The 14,607-nt window shown below is 45.3% G+C and overlaps 1 protein-coding gene across 1 annotated transcript in view; it reads left to right on the forward strand.

Annotated features, from left to right (window-relative positions):
• The first annotated feature begins 3,020 nt into the window (after positions 1 to 3,020).
• The window catches only part of PPT2 (palmitoyl-protein thioesterase 2), a 65,060-nt gene continuing 53,473 nt past the window's right edge, over positions 3,021 to 14,607 (forward strand). Inside the window, exon 1 of the mRNA XM_056862742.1 lies at positions 3,021 to 3,067. The gene's annotated coding sequence lies outside the window, so the exon portion shown is untranslated. The remainder of the gene's footprint in view (positions 3,068 to 14,607) is intronic.

Here is a 14,607-nt window from a genome sequence, read left to right on the forward strand (position 1 = left end):
TTTATTATATATAGGTGGGATATGAATATTTTAATTAATACAATTGAGCCAGTGTGATGTAGTGGTTAAGAGCGGTGGTTTGGAGAGGTGGACTCTGATGTGGAGAACCGAGCTTGATTCCCCACTCCTCCACATGAGCGGCGGAGGCTAATCTGGTGAACCAGGTTGGTTTCCCCACTTCTATACATGAAGCCAGGTGGGTGACCTTGGGCTAGTCACAGCTCTCTTCGATCTCAGCCCCACCTACCTTACAGGGTGTCTGTTGTGGGAAGGGGAAGGTGATTGTCAACCAGTTTGATTCTTCCTTAAGTGGCAGAGAAAGTCGGCATATAAAAACCAACTCTTCTTCTAAGTATCAGATCCCCACCCCCATGTAATACTATTATGGAATGCTCAGGCCTCTGACAGCTGCCATGTAGATCTGATCCTTAGAATTACTTACATAGGCAGAGTTTCAGAGGATATCTGTGTTGCTCTGCAGTAGAACAGTTAGATTTGAGTCCAGTAGCACCTTAGAGACCAACAAGATTTTGGGGGTATAAGTTTATGAGCTTGAGATTTGAGGGTGAAGCCTGGGGAGGACAGAGATCTCCAGCTAGTACTTGGAGGTTGGCAACCCTAACCAGAGATCAATACGGCTACCAACTCAAAACCCAGTAGGAAAGGAATCACACTCTCTCCCCGGCTGTGCATATCACAGATCTCAGATGTACCATTTCCCTGCCTCTCTTGTTTTTCTGCAAGTGGACTTGTTTAATCCTTTACAGGTCCTTGAGCATTCACCTTTTTTTGACATTTACCACTTGACAAGCCCTTGACTGGCTCCTGATTGTTTCCCCAGCAAATACCGGGCATGTGCCAAGGCAGCCGCACCTGGTGACGCAACTCCTCCTGAGAAGGGAGTTAACTTTGTGCTGGAGAATCAGGACTTGCTGGCATGGGAGTGGACTGGCAGGACTCGCCGGGCTGAGCCCCTGAATGTATTTCCAACGGCTTGCCTGACTGCTGTTGAAATATGTGAATAATGAAGCAAGTGCTTCCCAGTAACTACAGCAGATCCTCCTAAACGCCAGGCGGGTTTACTGGAGGAAAATAAGGCTCCGGTCCAAAAAGCACTTACTAGAGAGTAAGCCCCATTGAATTCAGTAGGATATATAACTACCCTTTTATTCTTGCCCTTATTTCACAAACACAATGTTTATATTAGTAATACTAATTGTACTGAATTGTATTACTTACCTACCCTAAGCAGAGCCTCTGGGCTGAGGCTGGAGGCTAAAAAAAAGTAATTTTAAAGCAATAAAGCATTCAACTGAACATTGAAATACTGTGTCAGGCTGCATAGGAGAAGGTAGGGTTGCCAGCTCCGGGTTGTGAAATACCTGCAGATTTTGGGGCGGAGCCTGAGGAGGGCGGGGTTTGGAGAGGGGAGGGACTTCAATGCCATAGAGTCCAATTGCCAAAGAGGCCATTTTCTCCAGGTGAACTCTATCGACTGCAGATCAATTGTAATAGCGGGAGATCTCCAGCTACCACCTGGAGGTTGGCAACCCTAGGAGTAGGATTACTACCCTAAGTAGCAATCCTAAACGCACATGAAATAGTTTCAGAGGGTCACCCTACCGGTCTGCAATAGAATAGCAAGATTACACCTCAGAGACCAACAAGATTTTCATGGCATAAGCTTTTGACAGAACCAAAGCTCGACAGAGTCAAAATATCTGACCAAGGGAGCATCCTATCTCCAAGGCTTATACCTCGAAAATCTTGTTGCTGTCTAAGGCGCTACTGGACTGGAATCTAGCTCTTATTAGAAAATCAGTCCCATTGAAAACCCATGGGTCTTGTCAGAGATTTAAACATTATTATTATATTATATACACGATTATATTATGAGTATCCAGCTTGCTGGGGGTAAAGTGTAGATGACTGGGGAAGGCATTGGCAAACCACCCCATAAACTTAGTCTGCCTAGTAAACGTCGGGATGTGACATCACCCCACGGGTCAGGAATTACCTGGTGCTTGTACAGGGGACTACCTTTGTGTATGTGTATGTTAAATGCCGTCAAGTCGCTTCTGACTCATGGCGACCTTATGAATCAATGTCCTCCAAAACGTCCTACCTTTAACAGCCTTGCTCAGGCTTCCTTCACAGAGTCCATCCATCTCTTGTGGGGTCTTCCTCTTTTCCTGCTGCCTTCAACTTTTCCTAGCATGATTGTCTTTTCCAGTGACTCTTGTCATAGAATCATAGAGTTGGAAGGGACCACCAGGGTCATCTAGTCCAACTCCCTGCACAATGTCTTCTTTACCTTTATGATATTAAGTATTACAATTAAGACCCAGAGTTTCCAGAGCAATCTGTGAGGCTCCCGCAAATTCAGTTCCAAGCCTGAAATTATGTTAGAAATTAAGCACTAAACGCAGACAGAGGGGGTTACAGCCGCATGGAGACGGAGCCATCGTAACCAGATCTGACGAAGTAAATTCCACTTTATTCAATAGACTGCACTTCCAGGAAAAAGCTTGCAGCCTGGTCATTCCTTTTTTGCCAACGCAGGCGCTGCGGCTCTTGGGGGTGAATGTTCCAGCAAAAAGATGAAAGACTGGCCACTTATGCATGGGAGGTTTTGCCTTGGATTTGCTGCTCTCTAGGTGCTTATTTTCCCCATCTGACTTCTCAAAACTCTGCATGGGGGGGCTTATTGTTGAGTTTTGAGAATTCAGATGGGGGGAAAACGTGCATCTAGAGAGCGGCAAATCCAAGGCAAAACCTCCCGTGCATCAATGGCCACTGTCTCGAGCCAACGTTGGGACCCCCCCCCTCTGCGTGGTCACAAGATGAATGGGTGGGAGTGATGTGGCAGGAGGCGGGATCAGAACGCGGTTGCCGGGGACGCCTGGCACGGTTGCCGGGGGTGGGAGAAGCATTCCCGGATCTGACGCGCGCGCCCTAGCACGAGAGGGGGAAATAAACAACAAGAGGGAGAGGAGAGGTGGACGCAGAGAGAGAGAGAGATCAGCTGGCGGATGGGGGCAGGGACGCGGCTGGTGCATTGATCCAGGCAAGAACCTTAAAAGGGGGAGGGGGGAGATCGCCAGGAGCGCGCGGGCAGCTTAATAGCGAGGGAAGAAATCTAGTTTATCCCATTGCATGTGCTGGCCGCGGGAAAGTTGCATTTAGGAGAAGTGATGAATTGCACCACGTTTTTATCCGGAGGAGCTGGGGGGGGGGGATGGAGGAGAAGATGGGTTAGAGGATGAATGGGGGGACGTCGGATTTGTAAAACAAAATTAACCTTTGGGTTGAGGAAGCGGCTACAGCGTTGACAAGGAAGGGTTTTCTCGGTTTAAAAAAACATTAAAAAAAAAAACAACCCTCTATGGGATTGTCAGTTCCAGATGGTTCCTGTGTCTTTAAGAGACTCATAGAAGGGCGACTTTTCACCAGGTTAAAACCAGAATCCAGCGGCATTTTAGAGTCTAATCACATGCATTCTAGCTTCAATTTCGTTGGTGTTGCTGCTGGATTCCTCCTTTGCTGCTGCCCGGCGCAGGCGACCCATCTGGAATTCCCCCCCCCCAGATGTGTCTCTTTTCCTCCCCTCCAGGGCAAAACTGCAGTGACGGAAGAAGCCGCACTTCGTGGCGTTGCCGTCTGTGCTCGAGTCTTCGCCTTGTTAGTGCGGCGATCTGCTCCGTGGTTGTCTCGGGATAGTTTTGCAACGAAGGGGAATATTTCTCCTGCAGCTGCGTGGGCTTTTGTCCCCTCCTCCCAATCCTGTCTTGCCGTTCTCAAGGCTTCAGTTGCCAATGGAGGGCTGGTTAAATTGGATGAATGGGTGTAACTGGAAAACGCGTGTCATTTTCTCTTTCCCCCCCCCCACCCCTTTTTCAGTGGCCACTGTAACGGTGCCTTTAACAGGAAAAGCTTGTGCTGCGGTACAACTTTGTTAGTCTTTAAATTGCTCCAAGACTACTGTTGAACTTTTGTGCCGTTGATGTACACCGGTCAGCAGGAGAAACCTTTCCACAACAAGGGAGCATAATCAAGGTCACTTGCTAATGTGTGCGCTTCAAGATGCTGTGAAAGACAGGAAAACTGACCTGGATTTCTCTCCCCACTCCGCCCCAATATAGTAACTGTGCTCCCTTCCAGGAGTTGTTAGGACTGATTTAGAAGTAATGGGTCTCATTTGACAGTAGCTTAGGCCAGGGTTGAATTTGCATGAAATGTTTTTGCTAACTGAATTAAAAATAAATAAATGCTGGTTTGTAGTTTTGAAAGGTGATCAGTTCACAGGAGGAAGCAAGCTGTGATGGTTATTTTGGGCCTGCCCAATTTGCTGTGGGCAAACACCCAAGGGGGGTTTTGTTGCTCAAAATGAAAGTTTCAGTGCAGGATCTTCATTTCTGTTTGGGAATATCAGTTCCTGAATTAGTGCTTCTAGTCTGTTTTGCTGCTATGCTAGTCACATGTTGCAGTTGACTGGTGAAAGCATGTTTCTGCGTTTTCCTCCCATCCGTTCTGAATGAAGAAGAGTTGGTTTTTATATGCCAACTTTCTCTACCACTTAAGGAAGAATCAAACCGGCTTACAATCGCCTCCCCCTCTCCACAACAGACACCCTGTGAGGTAGGTGGGGCTGAGAGATCTCTAAGAGAGCTGTGACTAGCCCAAGGTCACCCAGCTGGCTTTATGTGGAGGAGTGGGGAAACAAATCCAGTTCACCAGATTAGCCTCCACCGCTCATGTGGAGGAGTGGGGAATCAAACCCGGTTCTCCAGGATTAGAGCCCGCAGCCAGTGGCGGATCTACATTTTTGGAGCCCTGAAGCTTGAACTGTTATGGGGGCCCCTTCACAACCAGCAACAATAGGGCAACATCCAGCAAGGCCCTGGCCCCAACCTGATGGAATGTTCTTCCAAGTAACGCCAGGGCCCTATGGGACCTTCAGAAGTTCTGCAGGGCTTGTAAAACAGAGCTATTCCACCAGACCTACAATTGAGGGCAACCACAGGTTGTCATCATTACTGGCCCCACTCTCCTCTCCCTCGGGGCTTCTGATATGAGGATTTGGCTACTTGGCTGGGCCTCCAATGGCCCTGTAATTATATGAGTACCATCTTGTTAACTGTATTGAATAATTTTTATTGATTACTTATGAATTTTAGATATATATGATTTTATTATGATTGTTGTTACCTGCTGTCAGGTAAGAGAGAGGAATGGGGATCTTCAGTAGCTGCCACCACTCTGGTGTTAGCCTAACCCAAGAGCACCCTGCATGCCCCTGGCTGCTGCTTCTCCCAACAGGGTATACTTTCTAGGTGACCAAATGAGGCATGAGGACCCAGGGCAGAGTAACAAACAGTTTATTAAAAAGGTCTAATAATAATGATAACTCAAACCACAATAGGATGACAAAACCAGTAAAGGCAGGCACTCAAACAAATAAAAACCCTAACACATCTATCTTTACTGTCCCTAGCTGTCTCCTGGCACTAGGCCTCAGGCTAATTCACCCCTTCCTGGAGGAGGGCTCCCTCCATCTGCAGCAACCTCCCCCCAACCCTGCTCCCTAGGAGTGAACCCCCTCCCTTTTCAGGCAAGGCATTTTATTCCTTCTCCCCAGGCACCACTCTCTTACCCTTGATTGGCCCTAGCCTTCCCTCCAAATCCTCTTCCACCAATCACAGGGCCCTCCAAATCCTCTTCCACCAATCACCTGGGAGATGTAAGCCTGGTAACAACTTTAATATAGGCCTCCCTAGGGCCTGTAGGCTGCACTTGAGGACTAGGATAATGACACCCACCCCGAGCCTGCCTTTGACCAGGAATGAGGGTGGGCTACAAATTTAACTAATACATAAAAATAATAGGGAGGGGGTCATCAGAGGGATAAAGAGGTGAAAATCTAATCTTTTGGTGTTAAAATGTACAAGCGAGATGAATGCAACCTGAATTGAGAATTCAGATGTCTTTTTATGGTTCTGATTGGCTCTAGCCTATCAAGAAAATTTTGAAATTTGACCAATTACAGGGACATTTTGAGGCCATGTGAAATGGGTATTAGATAGGCTGACCATATTTCCTTGAGACAAAAACGGGACATTGGGATGGCAAAAATGGGACTGGGGTTATGTAATATTCTGTAATCATGAAAAAGCAAGATGATAAAAAAAGTGTTATTACCCAAACATATTGAGCTTCTTCAGTGACAGAACCCATACAAAAAATTAGGTAGACGTAAAGGGGGACTGGCTAAAATCAAATTGAGAAATTTAAAAATAATACTGTTATTTTATACTACATACAACATTTCACTATATTTTAGTTGTTTTAGCTAATCACTATATTTCTCAAACCAAGAGCTTAAATGAAAATATTTTTTATGCTCCTGGGGCCATGTTTTCTCAATATGTCCCAACTATACAGCAATAGGAACACAAGTACATGGATGCCATAATCAGAAAAATAATGTGCAATAGGAAAATATAGGAAATATCCACTCTAGTAAATAAAAGTATTTAATTGTAATAATTTTATATAATTTTACAGCAACATGATAAATATTAATGCACCTCTGATATCATATTGCCCTTGTACAAATCTATGGTGAGACCACACTTGGACTCCTGTGTACACGTCTGGTCACCACACCTAAGAAAGTTTATTGCAGAGCTTGAGAAAGTGCAGAAAAGAGCGACCGAAATGATCAGGGGAATAGAGCAACTGCCCTACGAGAAGCAGTTAAAACACTTAGGGCTGTTTGGCTTGGAAAGAAGGTAGTTAAGGGGGAGACAGGATAGAGGTCTGTAAAGGACATGAAGTACAGGGAGAGTGGATAGGGAGAAGCTTTTCTCCCTCTCTCATAATACTAGGATGTGGGGTCATCTGCTGAAGCTGGAGGGTGAAAGATTCAAAACTAATAAAAGGAAGTATTTCTTCACACAGTGCACAGTTAAATTGTGGAACTCCCTGCCCCAGCATGGGGTGATGGCTGCCAACTTGGGAGGCTTTAAGAGGGGAGTGGACGTATTCATGGAGGAGAGGGGTATTCATGGCTATTAGTTAAAATGGATACTGGTCATGATGTATACCTATTCTCTCCAGGATCAGATGAGCATGCCTATTATATTAGGTGCATTGCAACACAGGCAGGAGAATGCTGCTGCATCATCTTGTTTGTGGGTTTCCTAGAGGCACCCAGTTGGACATTGTGTGAACAGACTGCTGGACTGGCCTTGGTCTGATCCAGCATGGCTTTTCTAATGTTCTTCTTATGTGCAATAAGGAATTTGAAGCAGAACATGGAATATGATCAACTGTGTTCTGAATGTTCAAGTAACAGCAGAATTAGGCACCTCAACGTGGAAAACCACAACTAAAACTGCTGGTGTAGCCAAGGCATTTTGTGCCCCACGTATTCCACCAGTCCCAGAACACTTCTGCTAGTCCCAGGGGCTATCATTCCACTCTGGGGGGGGGACTGTCATTCCAGTCCCAGAACACTTCTGTTTGTCCCAGGGGCTGTCATTCCACCCCTGCGGATGTCAATCCAGTTCCAGAACACTTCTGCTCATCCCGGGGGCTGTCATTCCACTCTGAGGGTTGTCATTCTGGTCCCAGAACGCTTGTGCTAGTCCCATGGGCTGCCATTCCAGTCCCAGAGTAGTGTATCTGGGTTTAAGGACCTTACTGGAAAATCCATTCCACATTTTCTTTGCAACTCTTTTTGTGCTGTAATGTATTTCAATGGAGCTCATGCAAGCCAATTGGCAATCCAGGCTCCCATTATCTTCAGTGGGCTGTGCAGCCTCTCCCATTGTTTCTAATCGGCTAGCCCGTCATTCGTTTTAGTGCATCCCTTCAAAACGGTACGTATGGTCAGCCTAGTATTAGAGTATATTCTAAAGCAGGGGTGGGGAACGTCAGGCCCGGGGGCCGTTTAAGGCCCGCAAAACCATTTGCTGTGGCCCTTCGTGGGTCTTGGCAGATCTCTAGCTCAGAAGAATCTAAGAGTGGTGATCTGCCCCTCCCAGGACAGGAATAGCCTCTATTCAAGGCAGATGTGAGTTTGTTTTGCCGAGAAAAGGAACCTTTCCCCCCCCCCCTTGCAGAAGAGTCGTTCGCTATGGATCTGCTAGGACCGCCCAAGATGCCACTGGTTGGATGCCTGCCTACTTGCCTGCACCGGGGGGGGGGGGATGTCCTCTGGGGCAGCTGCCTGCTTGGGGTTTGGTCAGCCAATTTTTAAGTTGATAATTTTGTATGGCCCCCGAATGATGTTATAAATATCTAAATGGCCCTTGGCAGAAAAAAGGTTCCCCACTCCTGTTCTAAAGTCAATGTTAAGTACTTCAACCCATTGGCTTATGATTCTATCACTAAAAAACTCCCATCGATTTTGCTGAGAAATTCACTCATTAAAAAAAAGTTGCTTCGGGGGCGCCTCCAGGATTGGGGGCCCTGAAGCTTAAGCTTCATTAGTTTCACAGTAGATCCGCCTCTGCCCGCAGCTCCAAACCACCTCTCTTAACCACTACACCACGCTGGATGAACTATTCTTGTACTTCCCTAGGAAAGCAGAAGACTACACATACCAGATGCTTGCTCTTGCGGGGAATTTCTGACATAAAGGAACAAACCGTTCCCTTTGGGGATAATGACTGTAAATAAGTTCCTCAGGCCACCGTCCTTCCTTGGTGGTTTCATTCTCTTTCTGGAGAGCCGGTGTGGTGGAAAGAGTGGCAGTCTAGGACCCTGGGTGACCCAGGTTCAAATCCCCACTTTGTAGAAACAGAGCCCCTGTTTTCTTTCCTGGTAACGTAAATGAGCGGTTCAGGGTTTGGTCAGTAAACTCACCAATAATAGCAAGAAAGCTGTGTAAAATAAGCAAAAAGAGTTAAAAACACAAGTTACAAGGTCGATGGCTCTGTGCAACAAGAAAATAACAAAGTCTGTCTAGCTAAATACTTACTTAAAGATGTTACATAGTAAAGCTGGTTCTTAAGGCCTGAGGTCTGATAAGCAAAGCATGGTTCAAGGAGACATAGTAACAGGCAATAAAAATAGTTACAGAAGGAATAACTTGACTTCTGAATGCTGAAACTTATGGGGAAAAGCAGGCCATGAACAGGTGACTCTTAGCTCCCAATCACAGGGGGCTGGACCCTTCTAGGTGCCTTGGAGCGGTTCGAACCAGAATTGGGCTCACCAGGGAAGAAGAACAAATTTCCCTCCTCCCATCTCATCCCATCAGGTGTTTCATACAAAGAAACAAATATCACTCAGCTCAATTTGAAAAGCTGCATATGGAGCTCTGGGCCCCTAACATTCCTATAATATTAGCAGTTGGTGCACCCAATAAAGTTGATGGTTAGTCAATTCGGGAGGGAGAAAATTCTCCTTCAATGTAGTGGGCAATTAACATTTGGAACTCACTGCCGCAGGAGTGATGGTTGCTAGCTTAAATGAACACACAGGCCTATGACGCTGCCTTGCACTGAATGAGGCCCTTGGTCCAGCAAGGTCAGCATTGTCCATTCAGACTGGCAGCAGCTCGCCAGGGTCTCAGGCAGAGGTCTTTCACATCACCTGCTCCCCAGTCCTTTTTAACTGGAGATGCCAAGGATCGAACTTGAGACCTTCTGCATGCCAAGCAGATGCTCTGCCCCTGAGCCATGGCCCCTCAATGACTTTGAAGGGGCACAGTCTGGAAGGATAGATCCATCAACAGTTATTAACCCTGATTCGTATATGGAATTCTCTAGTTCTGTACACAATGTATACCTCTAAATGCCCTGCTTGTTGGCCCTTCAAAGGTGTCTGGTCGATCACTCCAGGAAATTGGATCCTGAACTGTTGGTGTGATCCAGCAGGGCTTTTTATATGCTTAACTTTTGCCCAACTTTTTCACCCTTGGGCACAAAGCAGTGTGCCTCTCCAACCATAGAATGCATGTTTGCTCATTAAATCTTTTTACAGGAAGTAAGTGGCTGTGGTTATAGGATTCAGCCTTTCATCTCCTCCAGGTCCATTGAAAGGTAAGACGATGTTCCACTAAAAACGTTGGCTCTGGCCTACTTCAGCCCTAAACCGAGCCCACATTTGAAGATTTCTGGGTTCCATAATGGTACCAGGCAAAACAAAATCCAGGAGAGAATCACCAGCTAACAGGCAAGCCTAAAAAAAATGCTAAATAATCTTATAAATAATTCTTAACCCAGCCCCCAGAGTGTGGATCAAAAAACCAACACAGTGGGGCCAGGTACAGACATGGGAGATGTCTGTATCCTAAAACAAGTAAATGTGTTGTAAGGCACATTTGTTTTTAGAACATTTTTTGACTCCTCTCCCCCCACAGCTATTCTACAGATACGCTACCACAAACACACATTCCACTGGTGGTGTTACAGTCATCTAGTTGCACCAGCTCACTGTACAGGCTTGCCGGGGATATGACTTTACTGCTGCCCATACTTGTGATCACTTCTTGGTGTTCAATGGCTACAGCTAAAGAGCAGTGTGTGAACCACTTGCCTCACAAGCAGAAAGCAGGCAGGTCTTCTTAGCAGGGCTGGTGTTTCTGGGGGGAAATAAAGCTTGGTTGAGCAAGCCTATATGTGGAATATCTGGAAAGATGTTTCCATGGTTTGGGAGGATCTTGGGCATTTTCGCTGCACAAAAGATAGCGTCCCACAGAAGCTGTTGCAAGGATGGTTTAATCTGCCACATTTCCTCTTTGGTGTGGCTTTTGAGATGACTGGTATGTTTGTTTCCATCTCATTACCCAAGAACATTTACACCGTAATGCATTCTTCTCCATTTTGGTGGCTCTAGTCCTTTTCGATAGCTTTATCAGGCTACAAAAATGTGTGTGATTCAGTGTGGCTGGTTCATTGATGAATAGTTTGCGTTCCCTTACTGAACATGATCTGCCTAAGGTCATAGAATCAGCATTGCTGACAGATGGCCATCTAGCCTCTGCTTAAAAAACCTCCAGGGAAGGAGAACTTACCACCTCCCGAGGAAGCCTGTCCCACTGAGGAACTGCTCTGTTAGAAAATTCTTCCTAATGTCTAGATGGAAACTCTTTTGATTTAATTTCAACCCATTTGCTCTGGTCCGACCTTCTGGGGTAACAGAAAACATCTTGGCCCCATCCTCTATATGACAGCCCTTCAAGTACTTGAAGATGGTTATCATATCACTTCTCAGTTTTTCTCCTCTGCAGGCTAAACACACCCAGCTCCTTCAACCTTTCCTCGTAGGACTTGGTCTCCAGACCCCTCACCATCTTTGTTGCCCTCCTCTGGACACGTTCCTGCTTGTCTACAAAGGGCACAGGATGAATATGAGCAAATGTTCTATTGGAATGAGGTGGGACTACAGGCTTCCTAGAAGTGGGTCTCGCTATCTGGGTATGGGGTCTGCATTGACAAACCACAATTTGCATTAACCTGGCAAACCAGAATAGGAAATAATGGACTGAGCCTGGTTAGGGAACCAGAGCTTGTGTTAACTAATTTTGACACTCTGCCAAGGTACAGAAGCCACGGTGGGGACTGGACATTCCATCTCCAGAGGCTGCCCCACATAATAATGGGAGTGGACTTAATAATTAATGTAATTAGTTTTGTTTTAGTGTAATGCTACCTATATTTTTTCTGATTGTAAGCCAGCTGAATTTAGAAGGGCAGTGATGGCAGGGAGTGTAAAGCATATAAATAAATGCACTTCTGGAGCTGAGAGGAAAGCAGGAGCAGACAGAAACAACTTTGTACAATGGTTCACCTGCGGTACATTTGGAAGCTCAAACTACTGTTTGTATTCTAAATTACGGCTGATGCAAACTGTGGTTTGGCATGATGTCTAAACTGAGTTATTGCTTGCTACAATATGTTGAGCTAGGGATCCATCTACAGTCATTCCTGAGGGTTAAATTTATGCTGTTTATCACCCTGTTATGTGGAGGGGAATTCCTTAGAGCAATTATATTTTTGATGGTGAGGAAAGATTACCATTTCTTTACTTTAAACCTGCTACATGACCATTTCACCTGGTAATTTCTAGTTCTGTTACCAGGTCCTTCTTTGCCACCAGCAGAAGGTTTTTGGGGTGGAGCCTGAGGAGATTGGGGTTTGGAGACTTCAGTGCCATAGAGCCCAATTGCCAAAGTGGCCATTTTCTCCAGGTGAACTGATCTCTGTTGGCTGGAGATCAGTTGTAAGAGCAAGAGATCTCCAGCTAGTACCTGGAGGTAGATAAACAAACAGTTAGCCTGCTGTAAAGTGTAGTTGAACCAATGAACAGCAGTGAGGACAAATAAAACGAACCAAATAGCAAATTTATGCCGAAGGTTAAATTCATTCAAAGTGCTATTATCATCTATAGTAACTATAACAAAACAATCATCCACAATATTAATATTCAATATGCTCAACAGTATAGCAAAAGTCCAAAGATAGAGTCCATATTACAAAATACTTCTTGAGAATGCAGCGTATATTCTGTTCCAATCCCCCTGGCATATGAACAAAAAATACAAGACTGTCAATCAGGTACAATGACCTTCCACTTGGACACTGTGGTTCCTGTGAGCCGGACGATACTGAGCAGAGGTTCTCAGCATGTGAACTGGCTACATAGCAGTCCATGTTGATTCCTGAAGATTTATCAAAATCGAAACGGGAGAATACCGGATCCCTGTACCCATAAACACGTTGGGCTCAAAGGAACCATGGTGTCCAAGTGGAAGGTCGTTGTACCCGATTGACAGTCTTGTATTTTTCGCTCATACTCCAGGGAGATTGGATGCCGAGCAGATATATGCTGCATTCTCAAGGAATATTTTGTAATATGGACTCTATCTTTGGACTTCTGCTATACTGTTGAGCATACTGAATATTAATATTGTGGATGATTGTTTTGTTATAGTTACAATAGATGATAACAGCACTTTGAATGAATTTCACCTTTGGCATACATTTGCTATTTGGTTTGTGTTATTCGTCCTCACCGCTGTCCATTGGCTCAAGTACCTGGAGGTTGGCAACCCTATCTGTTACTGTGTAAGAAGATGCACAATTTTGGCTGTTTGGTCAACGTCTGACAGTTTATAGATCTCTATCATGTGTTAATTGTAGGTTTTGCATTTCTGTAAGGGTGTAGCTTTTGTGCTTGCTGTTTTGTTTTTTTAATTGTACCTTCACTGGAGGCTGAATTACTGAGGCTGGCACCATTGTGTTCAGCTTGCTGCCGGTGAAACCAATTTCTTTTTAAACATGTGTTTGCTTGTTTAGGAAATGGTTAGCAGATCAGAATTTTATGTCTGTCCAGATGAAGCATGACATGTTACCCTCTTAAACAGAGTGCACCTTAAAGTATTGTAGGGGAATAGTGTTGCCAGGTCCTTCTTTGCCACCGGCGGGAGGTTTTTAGGGTGGAGCCAGAGTAGGGCGGGGTTTGGGGAGGGGAGGGACTTCAATGCCATAGAGTCCTATTGCCGAAGCGCCATTTTCTCCAGGTGAGCTGATCTCTATTGGCTAGGGTTGCCAACTGCCAGGTAATAGCTGGAGATCTCCTGATAATTCAACTGATCTCCAGCCAATAGAGATCAAATCACCAGGAGAAAAATGGCCACTTTGGCAATTGAACTCTATGGCATTGAAGTCGCTCCCCTCCCCAAACCCCACCCTTATTAGGCTCCGCCCCAAAAATCTCCTTCCGTTGGCGAAGAGGGATCTGGCAACCCTACTATCGGCTGGAGATCAGTTGTAATAGCAGGAGATCTCCAACTAGTACCTGGAGGTTGGCAATCCTATAGGGGAAAGGGTGACTGTTCTTATGATAAGGGAGAGCAGGAAAGAAGAATAAAATAAGTGTAAAATAAAATACTATTAAAGGAGGTTTCTAAATAAAGTTTTGTGCACATAGGCCTAGGTTTTTTCAGTGCAAATAAGTGTATTATACAGATTAACAATTTTACCCTAGTTTAGCATACATTATTTACCATACATTAGTAATTGATTGTGTCCTTCATTATATTAAGAGATGTAACATGGCTTTTGGGAGTTGGAAGAGAAAAATTTTTCTCCCTTGAGCTCTAAGGAGAGATTTTTCTTCCTTTCTCTACAGCAAATTTAATTTATGACACCATTGGCCAGATCCGAGTGATTTAGATTATGGGTTTGAGTTAGGGTTGCCAATTCCCAGTTGGGGCCTGGAGATCTTCCGGAATTACAACTGATCTCCAGACAACTAAGATCACTTCCCCTGGAGAAAATGACTTCTTTGAAGGGTGGACTCTATGGCGTTACACCCCCCCAAAGTCCCTCCCTTCTCCAAACCCCACCCACACCAGGCTGTATCCCCAAATCTCCAGGAATTTCCCAACCCGGAGTTGGAAACCCTACTCTGAATGGATGTGTGGACAGTTTGTTTGGAAATGTTATGAGTGTTTTCTAGGCCTCTTCTTGCCTGGGGGCGGGGGGAGGAGATATATAAAGCTACAGGCAGAAAGTTGTGCAAAACTTTAGCAATAAATTTGGGCTGGAAGTGACTGGTGTGAGACAGCAAAACATAGACATAAAAGAAATT

The sequence above is a fragment of the Euleptes europaea genome, chromosome 1 (genome assembly GCF_029931775.1).
Source record: "Euleptes europaea isolate rEulEur1 chromosome 1, rEulEur1.hap1, whole genome shotgun sequence".
NCBI lineage: Eukaryota > Metazoa > Chordata > Lepidosauria > Squamata > Sphaerodactylidae > Euleptes > Euleptes europaea.